Below are 12,134 nucleotides of genomic sequence, written 5' to 3'. Positions count from 1 at the left end.
TTTGGGCCTTCAAAATGAGTGGACATAGTTCACAATTAAGTGTACATGTGAAGAGCTTTCAGCTGAACAGTAAGCCATATAAAATTTAAAAAAAGTCAGCAAGAATTTAAGGAAAATAGTTATAAAATAAATCATCTTTGCTACAAAATTTCTATTATGTTAATATATATGTTTGTCTACAAAACAGTACAGTATCATGTAGTTTTAGTATACTGATGAGAAAATATTGTGGTATTGTACTACAAATATTCTCAATGTTTTGGACGTTATGTAATGTGGCGTCGATAGTTACGACGTAACAACATAGGTGCACGCTCTCGTAAGTTGGCACTATGAGAGAAGACTAACTATGCTGACCACAGCGCCATCTGGCAGATGCTGTGCAGCTCAGCGAGTGCCATCTTGATTTCTGGCCCTTTTTCATCAAGAGCAGATGGGCTGGAAATATCGCATCTACTACCAAATGGGCTAGCTTGCTATTGAGACTTTGTATTAGTTACATTCAATTAGAGTTTGGACAGCAATGAGTATTTGTTAGTTTTGAGATTATATAGAACAGTCATCCTAACTTCACAGGATTAGACATGGACTATGGCTTCACACCTACGTGCTCACCCTGTCCAAAGTTATGTATGCATTTGATATTTACTTGTGTTTTTGACTCTATTAAAAGTGTTAAAGTTACATGCAGTACCGAAGTGCTTCAGCTCTCCTGCTCCTACTCGCTTCCTTCACTCTCAGCTTATATTACAGAAGCAGTTCACAGGAGCAGACCCATGCATCGCCTATCCAGGAGGGATACAAAAAAGTGTCGATGAGTATGGGATTTTTTTTTTTTCTCCTCTTACCTATGTTTTTTGTTTGGCACTGCTTTATCTTTTTTGTGCTATCTCTGTGTGACTGAGTGAATGTGCAGTCCCACTCTTCGCTCTAAGAAATGATTTTGTGTCAATGATGGCTTCGCAACAGGAACAGGCTTCACTGTCCGATATTGTATGGTTTCTGGCTCAGCAAATGACGCCACTGCTTGCTGCTGTGAATGGACTTGTCACACTACAAACTGCAGCTGCCTTGGCACCTCTGATGCCCCTGCCTGTGCCACAGGTGATACCTTCGGTGCCGCCATTCTGTGCCATCAATCCGAACTCTGGACGCTGGCCAGAATACATTGCCCAGCTCGAGGCTTAACTTGCCGCATACAACATACCAGGTACAGAGCAGCTTGCCTTTTTCATTGCCAATGTTGGTGTTATGTAATACCCTGCACTCATAAAATTGTTTCCCACCACCCTCCCAGAAACTAAAAATTTCGCCAAAGTGATAGCAGCTTTAAACTCCCACTTCTGTAACAGTGTAAATGTGGTGGCTGCACTCTACAAATTTTTCCGACCCCTGCATGGTCCTACTCAGTCAAATAATTCATGGTTAGCTGTGACTTTAATTGCTCCTGTGGACTCTCCTATGTGAATATCATGATTCGGGATGCTATAGTGCAGAATGTGGCGGATCACTGCATCCACGAAAAACTCCTAAGATTTAAAAACCCATCTTTGCAGGAAGTAGTAGACTTGTTAGACAGACAAGATACACTACATAGGGCTACTTCCACATTCGACATGACCTCAGGTGTGTGTACTGTTAGTGAGGCACAACACACGTCCTCCCGCCCTGCCCCGGCACAGGGAGCCACGCCGCGCTGCTTGTGCACAAGTAAACAATTTTCCAACCAGGCACCCACTAAGCAACTGAAATCTTATCTGAATTGCTTTCTGGCCCACCCTCAGGACAGTTGCCCATCCTATCATTCACAGTGTTATTTTTGCAATAAGAAAGGACATGTGCAAGGTGTGTGTAGTAAGAGACACACAAAATCTCAGAATGTTTCATGTTCGCGTGACTCATGTGGGCATCACTGCAATGGAAACTGCCGTGATCATAGTTCCCATCATCAGTCTTCTGCTTCACATGCTTCTACAGCTCATAGTGTGCATGAACAAGTTTTGCCAGACACTTCCTCTCGCATTCAGCATGATGCGAATAAACTTTTTGTGGCTTTGAACATTTGTGGACGTTCTGTTTGTATATAGCTGGACACTGGTGTGTGTGTTTCTATACTCAACTGATCAATGTATGACCTGCTTGGTTTGTCCCGACTTCGTCGTTCGCGTTCCACACTGACTGCATTTCCTGAACAGGAAATCTCAATGCTAGGTGTGTGTAGTTTGCAAGCCATGTATTGTGCGATGACAATAACTGTGTCTTTTTATGTTCTCCACTCTAGTAATGCTCCGAACATGTTTGGCATGGACACATTTGAACTTTTTGGCCTTGCATTTCAGGACAATGTACTTTGCATCAAAGCTTGTGACCATGCAGACAGTGTGGCTACACTATGCGATGATTTTTCTGAATTCTTTTCTGAGGGCCTTGGTTATGCCACAGACTTTGCATTGCATATTGTAGTTAGAGACAATGCCATGCCTGTTTTCTGGCGTGCACGTCCGGTACCACATGCACAATGCGACGCTGTGGCTGCTAAACTTCAGCATTTGCAAGGCAGTGGTGTCCTTGAACCAGTTTCTGCTTTGCAATGGGCTTTGCCTATAGTGTGTGTGTCAAAAAACCAAATGGTCATCTCAGTACTTGTTCTGACTTTAAGTCTACAGTCAATCCCCAGACAGTGGTAGCTACAGTTCCCTTATCATGCCCTGAAGACATTTTTGTTAAGCTTGGTGCAGGTAAATTCTTTTCCGCGATTGACTTGCGGGACGCATACTTTCAAATTCCGCTCAATGAACAGTCATGCCAATATTTTGTGATCAACACCCACCTCGGATAGTTCAGGTTTCGCCGCCTTCCGTTCAGTTGTACTTCAGGTCCTGCTTTTTTTCAGTTGTACTTGCAGCAGTTGTGCACCAGTGTCCCTGGTTGTTACAATTATGTGGACGATATTGTCGTATCAGGTCACACACGTGACGAACATCTGCAGAATTTGTGGCCTTATTTACTGTACTTTTGCAGGCAGGACTCTAGTGTAACAGAAACAAGTGCAATTTTTTTAAAACCGAGATTCGGTATTTAGGACATATGATTAACGGACAGGGTATCCACCACTCACCATCACATCTCCATGCGATTAGGGACTTTCCAGTACCCAGGAACTTGAAAGAACTTGTCTGTGTTAGGCAGAATTACATATTATGTTTGGTTTGTACCAAATGCAGTGCACATTGCAGCACCTTTGCATTGCCTTCGGGGTAAGAACATTCTTTTTGTTTGGTCTTCAGACTGTGATGCTGCTTTCCACAACCTCAAATCTGCTCTGTTGAGTGATCGCTGTTTGATTCCTTCCGATCCCTGCTAACCAGTTGTTTTGGCTGCCGATGCGTCTTCTCATGGCATCGGAGCAGTTCTGTTGCACCATATTACTTCTGTTGATCGCCCGGTCACTTTTGCGTCTAAATTGCTCAGTTCTGCCCAGCAAAACTATTGTCATATCGAGAAAGAGGCTTTAGCTATTGTATATGGAGTGACCAAGTTTCACGATTTATTGTACGATGTTCTATTTGGTCACCGACCATAAGCCTTTGCAATCGTTGTTTCACCTGTCAAAGGCAGTTCCAGCCCATACTGCACAAAAGTTGCAACGTTGGTCTTTGTTTTTGTCAAACTGCAATTATGAAATTTTGTTTTGGCCTATGGCCAATGCTCTGTCTCATCTACCTGTCCGTCCTGACGAAGTGTTTGATTCTTCGGAATTGCCAAGCATGTTCATTGATTCGCAGGATTTCAATGATGGTTTTCCAGTGGATTTTCGTCGCATTGCTTCCATGACAGCTGCTGATGCTTCTCTGCAGATTGTTTTGCAGTATATTCGAACTCAATGGCCTCTGTCTGCTATGCGGATTAGTGATTGCAGTCGGAAATCCTGTGCTTACTATACGTCATTGAGGTATAGTGCGGACGAAGCAATTAGTGTATCATCACTGCACTTCCGTCGGTGTTGATAACCAAATTGAGAATTTGCTTGCTAATTGTCGCTCTTGCACAGAGAACCAGTGTGCTCCCCGCCAGTGCTTCTTTGCAGGGACGACTCCTACTGCACCTTGGCAGCATGTGCATATTGATTTTGCGGGTCCTTTCTGGGGCACCCACTGGTTGCTAGTCATTGATGCTTACAGCAACGTTGCTTTTGTTGTACCTATGTCTTGTACCACATCTGCCAGTACTATTCAGACCTTGACGTCTATTTCTTCCATTGAGGGCCTTCCTGAAGTCATTGTCTCCGACATTGGCCCGCAATTTGTGTCCTCTGAGTTTTAAGTGTTCTGCGCTGCTAATGGCATTCGCCATCTGACCACCCCCAGTTGAATGGCAAGGTTGAACACTTTGTGCATACGTTTATGTCACAGATGAACAAGTTGCGTGCCACACGCTCTTGCAAGCCTGCGCTATGGACTTCCTTTGATTGATATCTCTCCCAGCTGCATGGCACCTGTTCCCCAGTGGAACCACTGTATGGCTGCACACATCGGTTGCTATTGCAGGTGTTGCACCCACCGCTGCACGCTCCGATTGCTTCGCCTTGTTATGGCTGGGCGCCACATGATTTGGTTTTCTATCATGTTTTCTCTGTCAGGCAGCACTGGGAGCAGGGGCGCGTTCTTCGTCAGCTTGGCCATGCCTTGTGTGTGATTTCTGGTCCCTCTGGCACTGTCAAGCAACGCCACAACCAGATCCATTTGTGACGTCCTCGGTTTTTTGCTGCTGGTTCTTTTCCAGCAGAATTGGATGCTCTGCAGCTTCCGTTGCAACAGCCCACAACTCAACCAACAGCGGCTCCGCTGCTCCTGCCTATGGTGCTGGCACCCCTGACTGCACCACTGGTCTGGTCTGCGGCACTGGGCGGGTGCCTCTCGTCACCGCCATGGCCCCCCCTCCAGCTGCCATCGCTGTCGTCTTACTTCGTGGTGCCTGAGTCGATGGATGCTGAGGCTTACGTCATGCCGCCACTGTCGCCCATGGAAGTTGTTGCTCTGACTCTTTGTCTGAGCATACCCAATGGTGGTGCGCGTCACAGGCAGGTTTTGCAAAGGACATTTTCCTCTGCCCCTCACAAGCAATTCAAGGATGCACGTGGGAAGCCATCCCTGCAATTCAGCTGTCCGCCCCCTCAATTGTGCCGCTCCTGGGTCCCTCCCCCCATCGTCGGGAGCCCTATTCCATGACGGTGCACTGTTGCAGAAGTTTATAAATCAGTGTTGATGTAACACTGGTCTCAATGATGGACTGTGAAGGAGTGGGCTGGGTTTTGAGCCTGTGGTGTTGTGCAACATTTCACGTATAAAGCAGTGGCCATGTTGATTGAGCTCCAAGGAAGCTCCAGAGCACTGCAATACAAGTCGTATGCCTAGGAGGGCGAAGAAATTAATTCTGTTTGTTGGTGTCAAAGTGTTCTAGTTTAAGTGTTTCATTATGTTCTTGGTTTTTGAATCTATTATGCTTGCAACTTGGAAGTAAATGAAGGTATTTTCTGACGAGATGTTTTTGGATAACTTACTTGGGGCAGAAATTATAACACTGTGTTTGCTTAATGTATTATTGAAATTTATGAGCCTAATCATTGCAAACCACACAAGGGTATTTAAAATTTTGATTATTTTACCACTGTTTTGCTGGATTGTAAAGTTTTGCTTTACAAAACTGGAGTGAGTTGTTTTAAGCATTTTAAAGACAGATAGAAGATCCAAGTTATTGGGGATGATTCTGAAAGGTCAAGGCATGTGTGTAATGACAATGGTAAAATAATTGTTATGTTACATAATTAATCATCTACTCAAAAAAGAATCCTCCTATATTGAAGTCTGACCCACTCAAGCGATCACCCTCCCATATCCTATTTTGTCCAAGGGGGTTTGAATTATGTGGATTTTAATCATTTGTAGACTGTCGAATTATCGAGGCAACTGTTTCTTAATATCTCTCCAGGGTTGCCACAAGTTTCCTCAAGTGAAATTCCCTGATATTTCTCTGATTTCCAGATAGGTTTTGCATTTTTCCCTGACAAATTTTGATCTCAAGAGTAAGGACAGATGTAAGTTGATAAAAAATGTAAGGACTTCTGCATTTCTAAACTTCTGAACAAAAATGTTAAGTACTAACATCAACATCTTTTGTGATGAACTGTTTTTAGATGGAGAAAGCAAGCAAAATGGTATATATGTTTCATTAAGACCACTGATGTTATTTTACTTCAATAAAGCAAAACACATTTGATGACAACAATAGGCACTTTGCTGGAGTCGCAAGACAGATTTAAAATACCTTCTCTATTTCCCGAAATAACCTCAGAAAAAAGTAAACCTCTTGAAGAAAATATGTAAGGTGGGGAAGAGTTGTGTAAACCAACATTATAAGTGCCTGCCAATAAAATGTTGCTTCTACTAAGTTTGTTATTGTCGGTTATTATCCACTGTGTTATGTCCATTATTCCAGAGGTATTGTGTGATTTCTTCTTCTTCTTTTTTTTTTTTTCAAGAAATACATGGGTACATAGAATACAAACTGCAGTGACTGCCACAATTTTCTTTGTCTTATCATCCATACTTTCTAAAATATAAACTGCTTTAGAAGTGCCAAAATGTACTAGAATAAATAAAAAGTCTATAAAATGCTGCACTCTTCAATGTACTTGCATTGAGACAGTTGCAATTCCCGAAACCCATCGCCTGTGGCCTCTGGCCTGCTGAGGAACACCACAGTCCATGGTCCATGGTTAAACCATGAAAATCTATTGCATTCTGCCACACACAGCCTGAAGACTGGCTTGATGCAGCTCTCCACATTACTCTATCTCACACAAGGCTCTGCATCTCTAAATAGCTACTGTACTCGCATCCTTTCGAACCTGAGTACTCTGTTCATCTCTTGGCCTCCCTCTATAAGGTACCCCTCGCACTTCCCTCTAATATTAAATTTGTGATACTCTGATGTGTCAGAATGTGTCCCATCAGCCAATCCCTTCTTCTAGTCATGCAGTGCCACAAACTTCTTTTTTCTCCAATTTTATTCAGTAATTCCTCATTGGTTACATGACCTACCCATCCAGTTTTGAGTATTCTTCTGTAGCACCACATTTCAAAAGCCTCTGTTTCTTCCTGTCTAAAGTGTTTATCATCCACATACATACAGAACTACACTCCATAGAAATACTTCCAGAAAAATACTTCCTAAAATTTAAATCTTTATTCAACATTAATAAATTTCTCTTCTTTAGAAACACTTTTCTTGCCACTGCCAATCCACATTTTTACATCCTCTCTCTTTGACCACCATTAGTTATTTTGCTGCTCAAACAGCAAAACTCATGTAATACTTTAAATGCCTCATTTCCTAATCTGATTCCATCTGCATCACCTGACTACATTCCCTCATCCTTGTTTTGCTTTTGTTAATGTTCATCTTTTAACCTCCTTTCAAGACACTGTCCATTCTATTCAACTGCTCTTCCAAGTTCTTTGCTGTCTCTGACAGATTTACAATCTCACTAGTAAACCTCAAAGTTTTTATTTCTTCTCCTTGGTCTTTAATCCTACTCCTCATTTTTCTTTGGTTTCTTTACTGATTACTAAATGCACAGATTGAACAATGTCAGGGATAGGCTACAACCACATCTCTCTCTCTTCTCAACCACTGCTTCCCTTTCATGCCCCTTGACTCATAATCGACATATGGTTTCTGTACAAGTTGTAAATAACCTTTGGCTCCCTGTTTTTTAGCTGTGGTACTATCAAAATTTTATTCCAGTCAGCAGTGTCAAAAGCTTTCTTTAAGTTTATAAATGCTGTAAAAGTGGATTTGCTTTTCCTTAATTTATCTTCTAAGAAATATCACAGAGTCAATATTGCCTCACATGTCCCTACATTTGTCTGGGATTCAAACAGATCTTCCCCAAGGTCAGCTTCTACCAGTTTTTTCATTCTTTGACAAATAATTCATGTTAGTATTTCACTCATTAAATGTACTGTTTGATAATATCCATACCTATCAACATCTGCTTTCTTTGGAATTAGAATATTATGCTCTTCTTCTTTTGTTAGGAGGGAAACAACTATTTTGAAAAAAGAGAAAAAAGGGGGAACTACGTTTCCCATACATTAATTAGCTGGTATTTTAACACTTCAAACAGAGTATTTCAGCAACTTTATGCAGACCACAACCAGCTGCCTACATATTTGCAAACATAAACACAATTTATATTACTCAGTACCCTTGAGTACACTGCACATAGAATGGCTACTAAATTCTTTTATTTTGACTTTAAATATTTGGATATTTTTAGTTTCCAGTCATAAGCCAATTTATAAACAATTATAACTTTTTGCACCAGAATAAATAAGCTCCATTCTGAATACTCGAGGTGGTATGTAATCTATATTAAAATTATATTTAATTCTAAATTGTGTTGCCGGCCGGTGTGGCTGAGCGTTTCTAGGTGCTTCAGTCTGGGACCGTGCAACCGCTACGGTCGCAGGTTCGAATCCGCCTCGGGCATGGATATGTGTGATGTCGTTAGGTTAGTTAGGTTTAAGTAGGTCTAAGTTCTAGGGGATTGATGACCTCACATGTTAAGTCCCATAGTGCTCAGAGCCATTTGAACCATTTTTTTCTAAATTGTGTTAGTGAATTTATGAATTCACCATAAATTCACTTTTATCATGAACCAGAAATACCAGTATGGAGTACATGTACTGTTATGTAAGTATATGAATTCCTAGCTCCCTGAAGAGGCTTCTTCAAGATATTTACTTGTCAACTTGTCAAAATGTTCTTATTTCAACTTCTGTGGCAATAATATTTCTTTTCATTTAAACTTCAACAAATTGCAGATTATACCATAGGACAGAACTGAGTCAGACAAGTACATGAAATGTATTTGTAGTTGCAAATATGGACAAACATTAGCTGTATAATGGAGTGACAATGAAATTTTTTTGTGCTGGACCTAGACTTGCGGCAGATTTCTGTCTTACTAATAGCTGTCAGTTTACCATTAGGTTACCCGAGCATTTCCGACTTATCGGGAGTGATCACTTTACCATTAGGCTATCTGAGTGTGACCCACAGCCAGACCCAAATTTCCATATGTTGTCATTATGCCACACACAGCCAGACCCAAATTTCCATATGTTGTCAACCATGCATCTACAAACGGCATTCGTATGTTAATTATGTATATTGCCATACAGGGATGACATTTTTAACTGAAAGTCGCTTGCTAAGTGTCGATGGATGGTTACAATATTGAAGTGCCTGTGTTGTTCATAATTATGCTGCAATGTTCCTGAAATCGGAACGATCACATAGATAATATTTTGGGGGAGGCAAACCAAAGACTTCATCTTACTGGTAGAGCACTTAAAATATGCAACAGGTCTACTAAGTAGATTGCCTGCATTATGCTTGCCCATCCTCTGCTAGGGTATGATTGTGCAGTATGGTTCCCTTACCAGATGGGATTGACAAGAGGACATCGAAAAAGTTCAGAGAAGGGCAGCTCATTTGGTATTATCAAAAATTATGGGAGAGAGAGATGGACATGATACATGACTAATGATTCCATTCATTCAAACAAAACTGTTTTTCAGAGCAGTGATCTCTTTTCAGCTAAGTTCGTTTTTCCCTTTCACTGTTACAGAGTGGAATGGTAGAGGAATAGTGAAAGTGCTTTGATGAACCCTCTGCCAGGCACCTAAAGGTGGCTTACACAGTATTCATGTAGGTGTAGCTCAAGGTGACACTACCTCAAGAGATGCAATGAGATTTATTGTGGCTTCAACTGACATTGCTAAATAAAATTATGTACTATCATGTAGGAGGTATTTTATGTACAAAAATTAATTTTGAATGGTGATAATAACTGCAGATCAAGATGTGATGAGATGAACAAAAATTATGCCATACTCCTGTGTCATGTCTCACAGCAGGACTTGTACGTAGAGCTATCATCACTATATGACTGTGTGTGGGCTATTCTCGGTGTTGTGTTAGATAATTGCAGATGGCCTTATGATTGCGATTGAGTAGAGAAACATAATAGCTGCGTAGAATCTTATTGTGAATCATGTTTTGCAGTATCTTCAATATCATGGTTATTTGTGTATCAAATCATGGCAATATAGCTGTTGTGCAAACCCTATGGACAAAAAGTTCATAATTTTTGCTAGATATGTCTCTGCCAAGTAATATGGTTCAATGAAATGTGGGCCACTCATAGAAAGAATTGCTGCAGTGTGTTGAAGAAGGTCACTGAAACAAGTGTGCAATGAGATGAACAGAAATAACAATTTCATTCAAAGTAGAATTACACTAAAGTGTCTGCGTTTCATGATGGTCCCCAGGTTTACAAATAGCGGGACATGGTTCTTAAAGGAATGTGTGATCACCACTGATGACAGCAAGGTTGGTAATAAGTTTTTGTGGCAGGGTGTTTGATTCATCTGCCAGCAGGATTGACAGCTGTTGGATGGTCCTTGGTGAATGTGGATATGCTGCAATACATTTCCCTAATGGATCTCACACGTGCTCGATGGGATTTACGTCACGAGAACGGACAGGCCAGCCCATTCGCCAAATATCCTCTCACTGCAAGAGAACCTCCAACTGTGCTGTTCGATGCAGCTGGACATTATTATTCATCAGGGGCCCTGTACAAAACTTTAGCACTTTCATAATTTTAAATAATGACAGTATTTGGGATAAGAATGTAGTTGGGATAAGAATAGTTGTGTGAACTGAAAAAAAAAAATTCTTTAAAAATAAACTGAAAAAGCGAAATAATAATCATAAATTTATGACGCACCATTTTCTACATATTTCCACACAGAAAATTTGAATGAAATTCCTTCCAGGGCTTTAGAATACCTCGTTGTAAACGATATGTCATATAAGAATTAGAGCTTCATGAACTTTATATTTTTGATTTTCCTTAAGGGATACGAAAATGTTAGTTGGTTTAGTTAGTCCTGAAATGGCAGCATGCAACTGCCTCTAAGTAAAGAATGGATATGGTAAATACGATCCTGTGTTTTTAAACTTTTGTGCCTGTAATTTGCTTGTAGTGACAGCGAATGCAATTTTAATTCGCTTCTTATCTGGTATTCACTAAGACCTCAATAAATTCTAACTGTATTTTGGGATTTTGATTGCATTTATTACTTCACGTAAGCAAGTTGGGGCGAAGCAACAATACGTAAATCACAATTTATGATGATTATGACTAATATCTTTGTCGTTTTGAAACGTATATTCATTTAGAAAAGTCAACTGTACGATGGGCAGAGATAATGGACTACTGCAGTGGTCACCGTTATTATCTGTGACACTGCTGTTTACAAATTATCCAGTTAATAAGAAGTTATTTGTAATAAGAAAATATGAAAACCGAGTCTCTTGTTCCTGAGTAAGAGGTTAGCTTCACAAAATACAGGTATGATGCTGGGCATCCATGATGCCCTTTTGCCTATGATAGCTCAAGATTTTCTAATGATGCCTCATTCATCTCTGTACAATAAGAATGTCTTGAAGAAGAGGGATGTTGACTTGAGAAATAATATATATGAATGAAACCGAAGCCAGTGCCAAATGCACCTCCAGAAAGGCAAACGAGGGAAACAAGTACAGTGTCGCAATAACATTGACAGGTGGGCGTGGAGGTCAGTTCGATCAAGTAACATTATGTGTTTGCCCACCATTAACACCTGCACCACAAAAACAATCATGTTCAACAATGTTCCTGGATGCATTACCTATTACTACCTCTTGCCACATTGGGGAAGATTCAACTTCCCAGAAATAGTGTTCTGGTACAGCAGTGGATATCTACTATGTGATGTGCAATACCTGACATGTATTTACATTCCCCTGTAAGCTGAAAGTATCAATTTGCTGCAATGGAAGAGTAAAAATGATGTATTTCACTTTCTGACTTTTAGTAACAGAAAAAGATCCAAAAATGTTGTGCAAAAGAGCTGTTGGCTGTGGTCCAGCTCAAAACACTGTGCTCTAGAGTTTACTTTGTCACACCAGACTCCAGCCACCAATCATGGAAGTCGGCTGATAGGGATAGATGTCCA

General features: G+C 40.8%; 1 long non-coding RNA gene across 1 annotated transcript in view; it reads left to right on the top strand.

Annotated features, from left to right (window-relative positions):
* The first annotated feature begins 1,070 nt into the window (after positions 1 to 1,070).
* The window catches only part of LOC126419283 (uncharacterized), a 97,066-nt gene continuing 86,002 nt past the window's right edge, over positions 1,071 to 12,134 (top strand). Inside the window, exon 1 of the long non-coding RNA XR_007575954.1 lies at positions 1,071 to 1,210. This is a non-coding gene — a long non-coding RNA (uncharacterized LOC126419283). The remainder of the gene's footprint in view (positions 1,211 to 12,134) is intronic.

The sequence above is a fragment of the Schistocerca serialis genome, chromosome 9, assembly GCF_023864345.2.
Source record: "Schistocerca serialis cubense isolate TAMUIC-IGC-003099 chromosome 9, iqSchSeri2.2, whole genome shotgun sequence".
Lineage (NCBI taxonomy): Eukaryota > Metazoa > Arthropoda > Insecta > Orthoptera > Acrididae > Schistocerca > Schistocerca serialis.
This window is presented reverse-complemented; position numbering and strand designations above follow the sequence as displayed.